The sequence below is a fragment of the Pinus tabuliformis genome, chromosome 6, assembly GCF_031772625.1.
Source record: "Pinus tabuliformis cultivar Carrire ecotype Pingquan chromosome 6, CPIR1, whole genome shotgun sequence".
In the NCBI taxonomy this organism is placed as follows: domain Eukaryota; kingdom Viridiplantae; phylum Streptophyta; class Pinopsida; order Pinales; family Pinaceae; genus Pinus; species Pinus tabuliformis.
Window position 1 is genome coordinate 2107028069 of NC_142292.1, and position 12340 is coordinate 2107040408.

General features: G+C 42.6%; 1 protein-coding gene across 2 annotated transcripts in view; it reads right to left on the bottom strand.

Annotated features, from left to right (window-relative positions):
* LOC149267666 (dol-P-Man:Man(7)GlcNAc(2)-PP-Dol alpha-1,6-mannosyltransferase-like) overlaps positions 1-12340 on the bottom strand; it is a 542356-nt gene that overhangs the window by 264328 nt on the left and 265688 nt on the right. The window lies entirely within an intron of this gene.

The window sequence follows — 12340 nt, forward strand, 5'->3', positions numbered from 1 at the left end:
TTAATATTTTTAATAGAGTCCCTAAGTCTAAACTTAGGGAAAATAAAATATTAATGTGTATTAATATGAATCTGTGTTAGAATGGTCCAAAAGACATGGATCAAGCCAAATCTAATCTTAGTCGTTGATTAGGGATTTAATCTCGGCCGTTGAGATGTCAATAGGAAAAGTATAAGAGGAGGCTTGAGGGTCACTTGGAGAGTACACCAGATGATCAGTCATTCTATTCTCTAGAGCGGGGTTTGCTAAGAGAGATAGAATCAGTGATCAGGAGAGCAGCTGAGGGGCATTGAGTACAGAGAAATAGAGAAGGCAAAGATTATGCTAGGAGAGCAGTGCAACAACCAAGGGGGGTGACGCAGAGCCAACAAGGGCTCACGCAGGGCCACACAGAGGCAACCAAGTGTTGCGCAGAGCACCAAAGGGGCCAACGCAGCTGACGTAGAAGCTCCCAGAGCTGACGCGGGGCCTCCTAGGACTGACGCAGGCCTAGTAAAGCTGGCGCAGGGCCAGCGTGAGACAGAGAGGGGCTGACACAGTTCAGATTGGGCAGATATTGGGGTTGCACTAGCAGTTTTGTGCTGAGGAGCTTCCGGAAGGATTTTCTAGGGTTTCAACCAGGAGATTTCTATCAAACTATGAGGTATAGCTGCTAAGGAAATTCTTTGTTGGGTAGGCTAGTTTCGGCACTCAGATTGTACTTTGATATTGCTTAATAAGAAAACCCTCAGATAGTTGCACCGGTTTTCCCGCATTCGGTTTTTCTGGGGACATTGGTCCAAAAATCATGGTGTCATATGGTGTGTTTGTTCTTGTTTCTTTTAGTTGTTGATCTGTAATATGTTGAGCATGCACTGATGTTTAATTTCAGTGTTTACTCTGTAAATAACTTGTTAAAGGAAAATTAACAAGTATGTAGGAATAAATCAAAAAAAGTGCATGACGGGTTTCTAAACTAAGTAAATTTAGAAACTTCAACATGGTATCAGAGGGTGATTGCAGATCACAGGAGGACTAAGAGACATCAGTCGAGCGGAGCAATAGCAGCAAAAAACAGCTATCCCAGGGTGACAGAAGTTGTTTCTAGCAGCACAGAGGCTAAGAAGTGTGACGTAGAGCCAACCAGAGCCATGTAGAAGAAGCCGGGAGCTGCGTAGAGCCTCAGGGAGGCCAGCGTTGCTGACGCAGAGGGCTAAAGGGCTGACACAGGGCATCCCAGTGCTGACGCAGACCCATCTGGGGTGACGCAGAGCCAGCGTGGGGCAGAGAGGGGCTGACGCACTTCACAAAGAGGTGGTTGCTGGAGTCTAGAAGACTGCAAGAATATTGCAGAGTAGAGTTGGTGAGGTACTATAGTTAGAACAGTACCTGACAAAGCAAGGCCAGAGGAGTTGTTACCGAGGGTTTCTAGCCGAGGAACCTGGATCAGTAGTGCAGTTGCACAAGACGATCAGAGTAGGGTGCATCTCGACAAGCGGCAGGAGGTTTTCCAGGAGGGAAATCAAGACTCAGAGGGAGTCAAGAAGAGAACTTCCAAACGGAAAATAGAGACTCAGAGGAGTCGAACAGAGGACTTCCAGGAGGGAAGTAGAGGAGCATCATGGCACTACATGGGGTAAGAGACTAGGTTAGACTAGACGGAGCATCGAACTTCGTAGTCTGGAAGGCTAGAGTCTTATCAGTGCTTGATAGGAATCGTGTCAAGAACTTCGCCTTGAAGACGATAGCTATCCCAGTCAACCCAAATGATAATGACAAGTATGAAGAAGCGATGGTGAGGGCCAAGTTCATTATCCTTGACGAGGTCAAGGATCATGTGGTACCACATATAGCCGAGAAGGAAACGACAGTTGAGATGTGGGAGGCTCTCAAGACCCTGTACCAGCATAATTATGTGTAGAGAAGAACGTTGCTCGAGAACCAGATGAGTTCGTATCAGATGAAGAAGGGTCAAACGATTGACTCCTTCCTGGGAGGACTGAATGAGATCTGAGATCAGTTGACTGCTATAGGAGCAACATTGAATCAGGAGCTTGTGGTAAGGACAACCCTGAATGCTATCTTAGAAGATTAGAAAGTGTTTGTCCAGAGTATCCTGGACAGAGGGACTCTCCTACCTTGGGACGAGATGTGGGCAGCTCTTCACTAGGAAGAGATCAGACGCCAGTCAAAGACAAGTAGCAGCAGCAAAGGGAACAAGGTTCAGTAGGAGGAGGAGCATGTGGCCCTAACATTTGAGGGAAAGCAGGAGAAGCAGAAGAAGAAAGATCTCCCCAAGATCAAGTGCTTCCATTGTGGGGAGATGGGTCATTATGCAACCAGTGCCCAAGGAACAAGAGTAAGGGAGAGTCTTCTGAGACTAAGGCAGCACCAGCACGGGCAGAGAAGGAAGTTTTGACAGACAATGACTGTGCCATGAGTGCACACACGCCACTTGAGCGGAAGTGGGGAGACATCGAGCTGTAGTCAGGCGGACTACAGGCGATGAGGGGCAGGATCATTGAGGTACCCAGCCTCTTGGATTAGACCTTGCTACGGGAGCCCTGAGGAGGAGTAGCAAGACTGGCTGAGTGGGTGGGACGGATGCGGATGGAGCGACAGAGAGAGATACAGTGCAGAAGTCCCGAGATAACGCAGAGCTAACAAGCTGCAGCAGTGCGAGAGGCATAGGAGTGTTGCACCAGTGGAGGATGGCACACGGAGGTGTGCAATGGTGTGAGATGCAAGAGAGTTGTTGCAGCAGCGCAGAGGTCAGAGAGGGAGCACTTGTCAGCGACAGAGGGAGCTTCAGCATCAGTGGGTATCTCTAGCCCAACAGGGAGGTCAGTTGGGAGATCAGTTACTTACTTCTCAGTAACTGAGTTGCAGTGCAGCAGTGGGCAGCACGATGCAGCATGATGAGAGGAGGTGCAATGCGATGCAATGTTGGGAGAAAGGACCAGCAGCAGCATAGATGCAGAGCTAAGTTGCACGAAACGCCGAAACGTTTCAAAGTTTCCGAAACGGGTACGTTTAGAAACGTCACCTCCCAAAAATGGAAACGTGGGCCGAAACGTCAGCAAAAACGTCATATATGTATATCTAAAAATATATATATAAAGAAATAAGTGAATAACACATTATCTTGCCAGAAAAAAGGGAATAAGACCGATATATGACAATTTAAAAGGAAAAAGAAGTCTATATTAACTCTAATATATGATTACATGATGGTCGAGTTTCCGCCGAGTTTCCGCCAAGTTTCAGAGTTTTGGGTACGGGTACGACCCGAAACGCCGGGTTCTTTGAAGTTTCGTGCAACATAGATGCAGAGGGAGTTGTCGTACAGATGCAGCAGTGGCAGTGGTAGAACCATGGGCAACAGTACAGGAGGCAACAGTGCAGAGGGTGTTGGGCAGGAAGGCCTAGCATCAACACAGGTACCGATGCCGGATGATTAGAGTAATACTCAATGAGGAGTATTGCTAGAACACAGTCCTTGCTAAGAGGGAGTGTTGATTTGAGGTAGCATTGGATGTGCTCTAGCCACGAAATTTGGTAGAGAGGTTGAGGCACATGAGATCTCCCATACCCAGAAAGGGTTTGGGTAGATTCTAAACAGTTCAGGAGATATTAAAATAATTAATATTTTTAGTGGAGTCCCTAAGTCTAAACTTAGGGAAAATAAAATATTAATGTGTATTAATATGAATTTGTGTTAGAATGGTCCAAAAGACAGGGATCAAGCCATATCTAATCTTAGCCATTGATTAGGGACTTAATCTCAGTTGTTGAGATGTCAACAGGAAAAGTATAAGAGGAGGCTTAAGGGTCACTTGGAGAGTACACTAGATGATCAATCATTCTATTCTCTAGAGCACGGTTTGCTAAGAGAGATACAATCAGTGATCGGGAGAGCAACTGAGGGGCATTGAGTACAAAGAAACAGAGAAGGCAGAGATTGTGCCGAGAGAGTAGCACAGCAGCCAAGGAGGGTAATGCAGAGCTAGCAAGCAATGTTGCACGAAGCGGGAGCGAAGCGGAAGCGCGGAGCGCGGAAGCGTCATTTTCCAAAAATCTAGGAAGCGAAGCGTCCGCGGAAGCGTCTGCTATATATATATATTTTTTTATATTTTTTTGCATTTATACTCAAAACAAACATCCCAAATACCAAATTAATTGTAGAAGACATGAAAACATGCATATTTTTGCATAAATCAAGATAGATATGGCATCCATGATTCCATTGTAGTTACTAGTATCATACTAGTACTAAATTTAGCATCATGCCAGGGAGTAATTAATAATTATGGTGCAGAAAGTTTGTATTTCTTTAGAGATTTTATTTTTTGCTTATTCAAACTTGCATGGCTAGGTCATGTGAAGAACAAAAGTTGGGATGAAGGAGTATCAATTGGAAAGCACGTTCTTGCACTATGTGTATATGTTTGGTGGTTGTAGGCGTTGCTCCTATACTTGCATCTGTGCAACGGGGGAGAATAGGTCATTATCCTTGTCATAACTGTCACCTCTTGTAGTTGTTGAGTAATTCAATACTAAAATTTCAGTAAATTTTGTTGACTATTTTAACGAATTATGTGGTGTCTTCTTCTTTGTTAGAATGTCAAGCCATGAACGCATGTAGTCCCAAATGGGCCACTTCTTTATTTTTGTCTTGTACATTATTTGTCTGATGATTTAAACACGTGGTTGATAAATGTATGCTTATTATGATTTAATGTACTTTACTAAGTGGTCCTTGTTCAAGTCCTTGGTTCAATGCTTTTGTCCACTTTAAATAAGGAAACTATTTGTTCACACAAGTTCAGAGGTTGCTTGTATTCTTTTATTGGTTGTCTAGATTAAGAAGTGCAAAAGCAATTCCAATAGCTATTCTAAAAATGAGAAGAAAATATTTGTAATATTCCCGCTCGAGAATTTCCCAAAACGACCACGAATTTTCTGAGTTTTCAATGAGTCCTTTCAGTGAGAGTTTTTTGTCAAACATGTCATGAACCTTCTGCTGCAAGTGTGATTTGAATAATTTCATTTTCAAATAGTGGGACACCATAAATTAGTGCAACTCTAATGATGGTTCCAACCGCAGTGAGTGGTAACAAGCAACTTAGGAGAGATGAACATCACATGACAGCATATAAAATTAAATATCAGTCCATCTCTCTGAGTTTGTAAGATTTAGTTCACCGAGGAGTTTCACAAACAGTTTGTAGGCAGTGTACTGTAGGTATCTCTTTTACAACTTAGCATAAGGTCATGAACAGTGATAAACATACAAGAGAGGAGTGTTTGAGAAATGCTGATATCCACTTCATATTAAATTTAAATGCATGCCCATCTCTAATACATACACTTCAGCAATAAAAGGAGGACTGAGATTCAAAATACCAGTGAATAATAGAAGATGTGACAGCTGTAGATGTATGTACAGGGCCAGAAAATCAACAGAAAGACAAATTAAGCTTCAGCAGAGGTTAAAACATGTATTCTTCCCTCAAAGTGCCAAAATACCACCAGTCCACTCATGTACAATGCTGAGATAACTCGTGATTCTTCTAGCAGAGAAACCATTTACAATTTCACCTTCAAATGCCTTGGTACACTTAGCAATAGACACACAGGTTCAGCCACTAAGAAAGGGAAATTCGGCCTTCTGTAAATCAGTAATTCAACCTCTTCATTTAATTCTGAAAATTGTGCTCAGCCCACCACTGAAATGAATTTGGCCTCTTGCGGAAAGTCGTCCTCCCCACAAATTGACCCCCTGGAAAGCATACAATTCGGCCTCCACTTCAGAACTTGACCTTAGGTGAATTAGAGGAAATCAGCCCACAAAAAGATAACTCGGCCCCTTCAGGAATAGAGTAACTCAGCCCTGGAATCATCAATTCGGATCAGCTGATGGAATGGTTAGACCCCGAAACATCCCCAGTAATTCAGCCTCTTTTCCAACAATTGTTCCTGCATTTATAATAATCTTTTACTCAGCAATTTTCCCTTCAACTCAAAGGTTGCGTCCGGGTTGCGTCGGGGTTGCGTGCGGGTTGCGTGCGCTTCCGGGCGGGTTGCGTGGCGCAACCGGATGCCAGAACCGCCCTCCGAAGCGCGGATCCGGGCTACCGCCACCTAAAAACCAGGAATCGGCTTTAAAAAACGGAACCGCGCCACCTTCAATCTGGAATCGCGCTTCGCCAAGGGATTCCGAAACGATTCCGCACGGGTCGCGGTTCCGGGTTAGGATCCGGGGGGGGGGGCGATTCCTGCAACCCTGCTAGCAAGGGCTCACGCAGGGCCATGCACAGGCAGCTAAGTGCTATGCAGAGCACTAGAGGGGCCAGCGTAGCTAACACAGAGGCTCCCAGAGCTGACACAGGGCCTCCTGGGGCTGATACAGGCCTAGAAAGACTGACACAGGGCCAACGTGAGACAGAGAGGGGCTGAAGCAGTCCAGATTGCGCAGACACTAGAGTTGCAAGAGTAGTTTTGTGCTAAGGATCTACCGGAAGGATTTTTTGTGGTTTCAGCCATGAGATCTCTCTCAAATTGTGAGGTATAACTGCTAAGGAAATTCTTTGTTGGGTAGGCCAGTTTCGGCACTTAGATTGTACTCTATTATTGCTTAATAAGAAAAGCCTCAGATAGCTACACCGGTTTTCCCACATTGAGTTTTTCCGGGGACATTGGTCCAAAAATAATGGTGTCATGTGGTGTGTTTGTTATTGTTACTTTTAGTTGCTGATCTGTAATATGTTGAGCATGCACTGGTGTTTATTTTCAGTATTTACTTTGTAAATAACTTGTTAAAGGAAAATTAACAAATAGGTAGGAATAAATCAGAAAAAGTGCATGAAGGGTTTCTAAACTAAGTAAATTTAGAAACTTCAACAAATTTGTCTACAGAGTTTGAACCAACTTCCTGCAAAGAAGTCGCTTCTCATGATGAATGGAAAGAAGCGGTGCAAAACAAGTATGATGCCTTGATAAAGAATGGCACTTGGACGCTGGTTGATCCTCCATTGGGAACCAAACCAATTGGCTACAAGTGGGTCTACATGAACAAGTATAAAGTTGATGGCTCACTTGAAAAGCACAAAGCCAGGCATGTGGCAAAAGGTTTTGCACAGAAGGAAGGGGTCGATTATGAGGAGAGTTTTTCCCCCACAACGAAATGGGCTACCATTTGTACACTCTTTGCCATGGCAGCTCAGAACGGTACGAAAGTCCATCAAATGGATGTAAAAACTACTTTCTTGAATGGAGATCTGAAGGATTTGTTGTGAAGGGCCAAGAACACAAAGTATGCAAGCTTGTGAAATCCTTGTAAGGCATCAAGCAAGCACCGCAAGCCTGGTATGAAAAGTCAATTGAGCATCTTCTGAAACTCAACTTCAAACATTATGATCTTGATGATGCAACATTGTTTGGCAAGAAAGTTGGCAAAACAGTTGTATATCTTGTGGTGCATGTAAATGATCTTTTGATGACAGGGAACAATGAGAGCTAGATTGCATCCATAAAGAAGGAATTAAAGGAAACATTTTGAAATCACTGACTTGGGTTATGTTCAATAACATCTTGATATTGAAGTAACTCAACATCCGAAGTTTATATTCCTCTCTCAGAAGAAGTACATTGGAGATCTGTTGAACAAGTTCGGCATGGCTGAGTGCAATCCTTTGACTACTCCAATGGAATAGAACTTGAAGCTCACATCCATTGAAGGAAAAGAATTTGAGGATGGAACAAAGTATAGATAGCTTGTAGGAAGTCTCAACTACCTGACTTCCACCAAATCGAACATTTCATTTGTTGTTGGAATTCTCCGCAGGTTTATGCAAAAGCCTTGTGAGGAACATTGGTCTGCTGCAAAAAGAGTTCTAAAGTACTTGAAGGGAACTCAAGACTTTGGACTCAAGTATACACAGGTGGGCGACTTTAGATTGATTGGATACTGTGATTCAGACTTCAATGGAGATAAATAAATTGGGGTATCTACTTTAGGTTATGCTTGGACGCTTGGAACAGGAGTTGTCTCTTGGAGGTCACGCAAACAATCAGTTCCAGCAGATTCCACAACAGAGGCAGAATATGTGGCAGTCGCTGAAGCAACAAAGGAAATTGTGTGGCTCAGGAAATTTTTGGAAGATTTGTAGGTAAAACAAGTGCATTCAACTCCACTCATGATTGACAACACTTCTGCAATAATGTTGGCCAAGAACCCAAAGTTCCATGACTGAACGAAACACATCAATACAAAATACCATCTGATTCGACATCATATTGAGGCCAAGACAATCCATCAATGCCATTGTTCCACAAATGAGCAGATTACAGACATCTTCACCAAAGCACTTGGAAAAGAAAAGTTCGAAAGATTTAGAACAATGCTTGGACTCACCAACATCCCTTCAAATTAAGGGGGGGAATGTTGACACCTAATCATTAGGATTGGATGAATATATGTAAAATAGTGTAAATAGTAAATAAAGAGAATATGAATATGAAGAGACATTGGTAGGTGAAGCCTAAGAGTCTCTCCCTCCCTGTATATATCCATGAGAAATCTTAATGCAAAATCACAATTCGCATTGTGAAGTTACCTCCTTGCCTGACAGGACTCAAGTAAGTATTATGATTTCTATGCCTCTAACAATGTGCTTACAGTTTCCAAGGAGAGCATCAAGTCCTATGAAACATTTATCTCTCATTAAAGAAGTTCAAGGTATGCAAACAAGGGGTACAAATATTTATAAGCTTCTATTGTCTTAGATGGTCCACATAATCCTAGTCTAGAAGGCAATCTAGGATGTCAAGTAAAATATTAGTATTAATTAGAAGGAAAGGAAAAAAGTATTTTTATATAAAGGATTCCATCCTCCATTGTTAGAAAATACAGATTGAGAGCTAACATCATATTCTAGGTGTCACATATTTTGTCTAGAAGTATTTGTTACAGGTAAAAAATATCATGGCACTTCAAGGAGTCCCTACAAGGTTTGTCAAGGAACAAAGGTATGTCTTAAACTACAAAACATTGATTTCCTTATAATAAATGTTTATTCATTTGATAATATGTTACTAACATCATTATATCCAACTATGTCGAATCATAATGATTCTTGTTTTGGGTGATTCATCACTTGATAAATCAACCTCTCTCATATTCTTAATTGACTTTATAGAACCCTAGACAGGTTCTCTAGAAAACCCTAACCTAAGGGTATACTAATGTTTGAAACCCTAAAATTGCTTAGGATTATTGGGAAATGCTATTTGAATTTTGAAGTTTTTATTGATGATGTCATGTTTGGGATTTCGTTATGATCATCAAAACCTAACTTGTTAGGGTTGAATGATGTTTGTTTGAGATCTCAAACCTTGGAAATTTTCATATTGTAGGGTTTGCTTCGCTATGTTATGAAACCCTAGATATTTAGGGTGTCCGTCCAGCCTATCCTGATCGCTCAGCCCATTCACGACCATCTCTCTGCTCTTCTCTGATGACTCCTCCGAGTCTCTCTACCTCCTGCCTGGAAGTTCTCCGTTTGACTCCTACTGAGTCTCTCTACTTCCGGTCTGGAAGTTCTCTTCTGGACTCCCTCTAAGTCCCGATTTCCCTTCTGGAAATCCTTCTGCCAACCATCAAGTTGCCCCTCTCCGATCGTCTGTGCAACTGCAACACTGATCCAAATTGCTTGGCTAGAAATCTACCTCAGCAACAACTCCCTCTACCTTGGTTTTTCCCTGTTAGGTATTGTTCTGACCACAGTACCCCACCAGCTTCACTCCCACAAACTGCCCACAACTTCCTTCGCCCTAGCAACTAAAAGACTTAGCCTCTAGGCTCTGTGCAATCTCGGCTATGGCAAAAAAACAGCTCCCTCAGCCACTGCGTCAACCCTCCTGGTCTCTGCGTGAGCCTCGCTTTGCCCTCCTCAACCTTTGCACTAGCCTCTCTCTGGCGCGAACTGATGACGCAGTTCCTCTGCGTCAACGCTTCCTCTGTTGCTTCTGCAAGGATCAGCTACTGTCACTCGGGACAACTGATTCTGTTGCAAATGCTTTGCTTCGCTGATGCCTTCAACTCTCCAGTGATCTGCAACCATGCTCTGATACCATGTTGAATTTTCTAAGTCTATCCATTAGAAAATTAATCTGTATTATGTTGGTTTATTTCTTCTACTTGTAAATTATGAACAAGTTATTTAAAACATTTAAATACCGAAATAAACACAATACAGTCACAACATCTACAGATCATAAGCTAAAAGAAAACAAACACAAAAGTGACACCATTATTTTTGGACAAATGTCCCCGGAAAAACCCAATGTGGGAAAACCAATGCAGCTATTATGAGAGTTTATTATTATTCAGTATTTCCTTGAGTACAACTGGGTGCCTAACCTGCTCACCCGACAGAGAAAAAATACATGGCAAGAATACCTCTCTATTTGGAAAAAGGGATTCAGAAAACTTGTCCCACGAAACCCTCTACCGACTCTGAAGCTTAGCGTTGGCCCTTCTGGCCTCTGCGTCAGCCTCATGTTGCACTGTGTCAGCGCCAGGACACTCTGCATCAGCCTCACGCTGCACTGCGTCAGCGCCAGGACACTCTGCGTCAACCCTCTAAGGCATTGCGCAGCCTCTGGGACCCTCTGCGTTACTCCTACAGCCCTCTGCATGGATGACGCAGTCCCTCTGGCCTCTGCACTGTCTCTGTTGGGCTCTGCATGGCCTGCTCTGGCTACTACTCTCGCTTTCTACTTCTGCGCTAGTCTCTTGGCACTGTCTCTGCCTCTCCGCCCAGTACTCACTATCCCTCATTGTTGATCACTGATTCACTTTTGCTTAGCAACCTCGCTCTAACAAAATGAATGGCTGATCACTCTGATGTATTCTCCAACTAACCCTCAAGCCTCTTCTTATACTTTTCTCGTTGGTCCTTCAACAGCCGAGATTAAATCTCTAATCAACGGCTAAGATTACATTTGGCTTGATCCTTATCCTTTGGAACATTCTAACCTAGTTTTATATTAATACCCATTAATATTTTATTTTTCCTAAGTTTAGACTTAGGAACTCCATTAAAAATATTAATTATTTTAATATCGCTCAAACCGGTTAGAATCTGCCCAAACCCTTTCTGGATCTTGGAGATCTCATGTGTTTTAGCCTCTCCACCAATTTTTGTGGCTAGAGCAGATCCGATGCTACCCCAAATCAACATTTTTTTCATTCGCTATGATTTTCATGACCATGAGCCAATGCAAGGGTTTTCTCCATATTTGGACAATAAACTCCATTTCTTTTTTTAACTTTCAAATGCACCCTCTTATTGTCATTTTTCATTGAATTCACATTACAAATAATGTAACAAAAAAATTATTTTCTAAAATGAGGTGGTTATTGCTTATTATTTTTTGTGTATGGGTGGAGTAACTTTAATCATTAATTCCAATTTTTGTTTGGGTGCCCTAGGTTTGAGTTAGCTCACTACAAAATTCAAATATGCCAAAAGCCTTGGACCCATTTTGGGAGTATGGGGAGCCCGATGGTGGAACAAATTGCGCATATCTATCATGCAAACTATGTGGGACCAAGACGACAAGAGGGGTTACGCAATTGAAATACCATCTGGCTAGACTCACTAGACATGATGCTGGGATTTGTACAATTTCTAGTCCGTGCTTATACAAAAAGCTCTTGAAGCAATTAATGAAAAAGGCAGAAAGAAGGAAGAGGCAGAAAGAAACAAAGTTGAACGTGCAGGTAGATCTCTCGGGATATCTTCTTCTGATTTTGAGGCTGAGGGTAGTGGGAGGGACTCCACAACATTTGCTAGTGCGAATTCATCATTTTTTGTTCCACGAACAGGACATGGAGCACAATCTTCCATAAAATCAATTGTTAAAAAAAAAGAGAAGCAAGAAGCAGATAGAGTCATGGGGAGGTGTCTTTTCTGGAGTGACTTATCTCTCAGCATCACCAAAACCGTCCATTTTGGCAGCCAATTCATGATGCTATTGCTGTTGTGGACCCAGGGTACAAAAGTGCTACATATGAGGAGTTGTGGGGGCTAATTCTTCAAGCATAAAAGCAGGACATCAACTCTAGATTGGCGGAGTTGAAAAAAGCGTGGGAAGTTTCTGGACGCACAGTGATGTCTGATGGTTGGACAGATAGGAAGGGTAGGACCCTTCTAAATTTCTTGGTACATTGTCCTAAAGGTACCATGTTTATTAAATCAGTGGATGCATCAACACATATCAAAGATGCAACAACGATGTGTGAGTTGTTAGATGGGTTCATTTAGGAGATTGGTGTGCAAAATGCGGTGCAAGT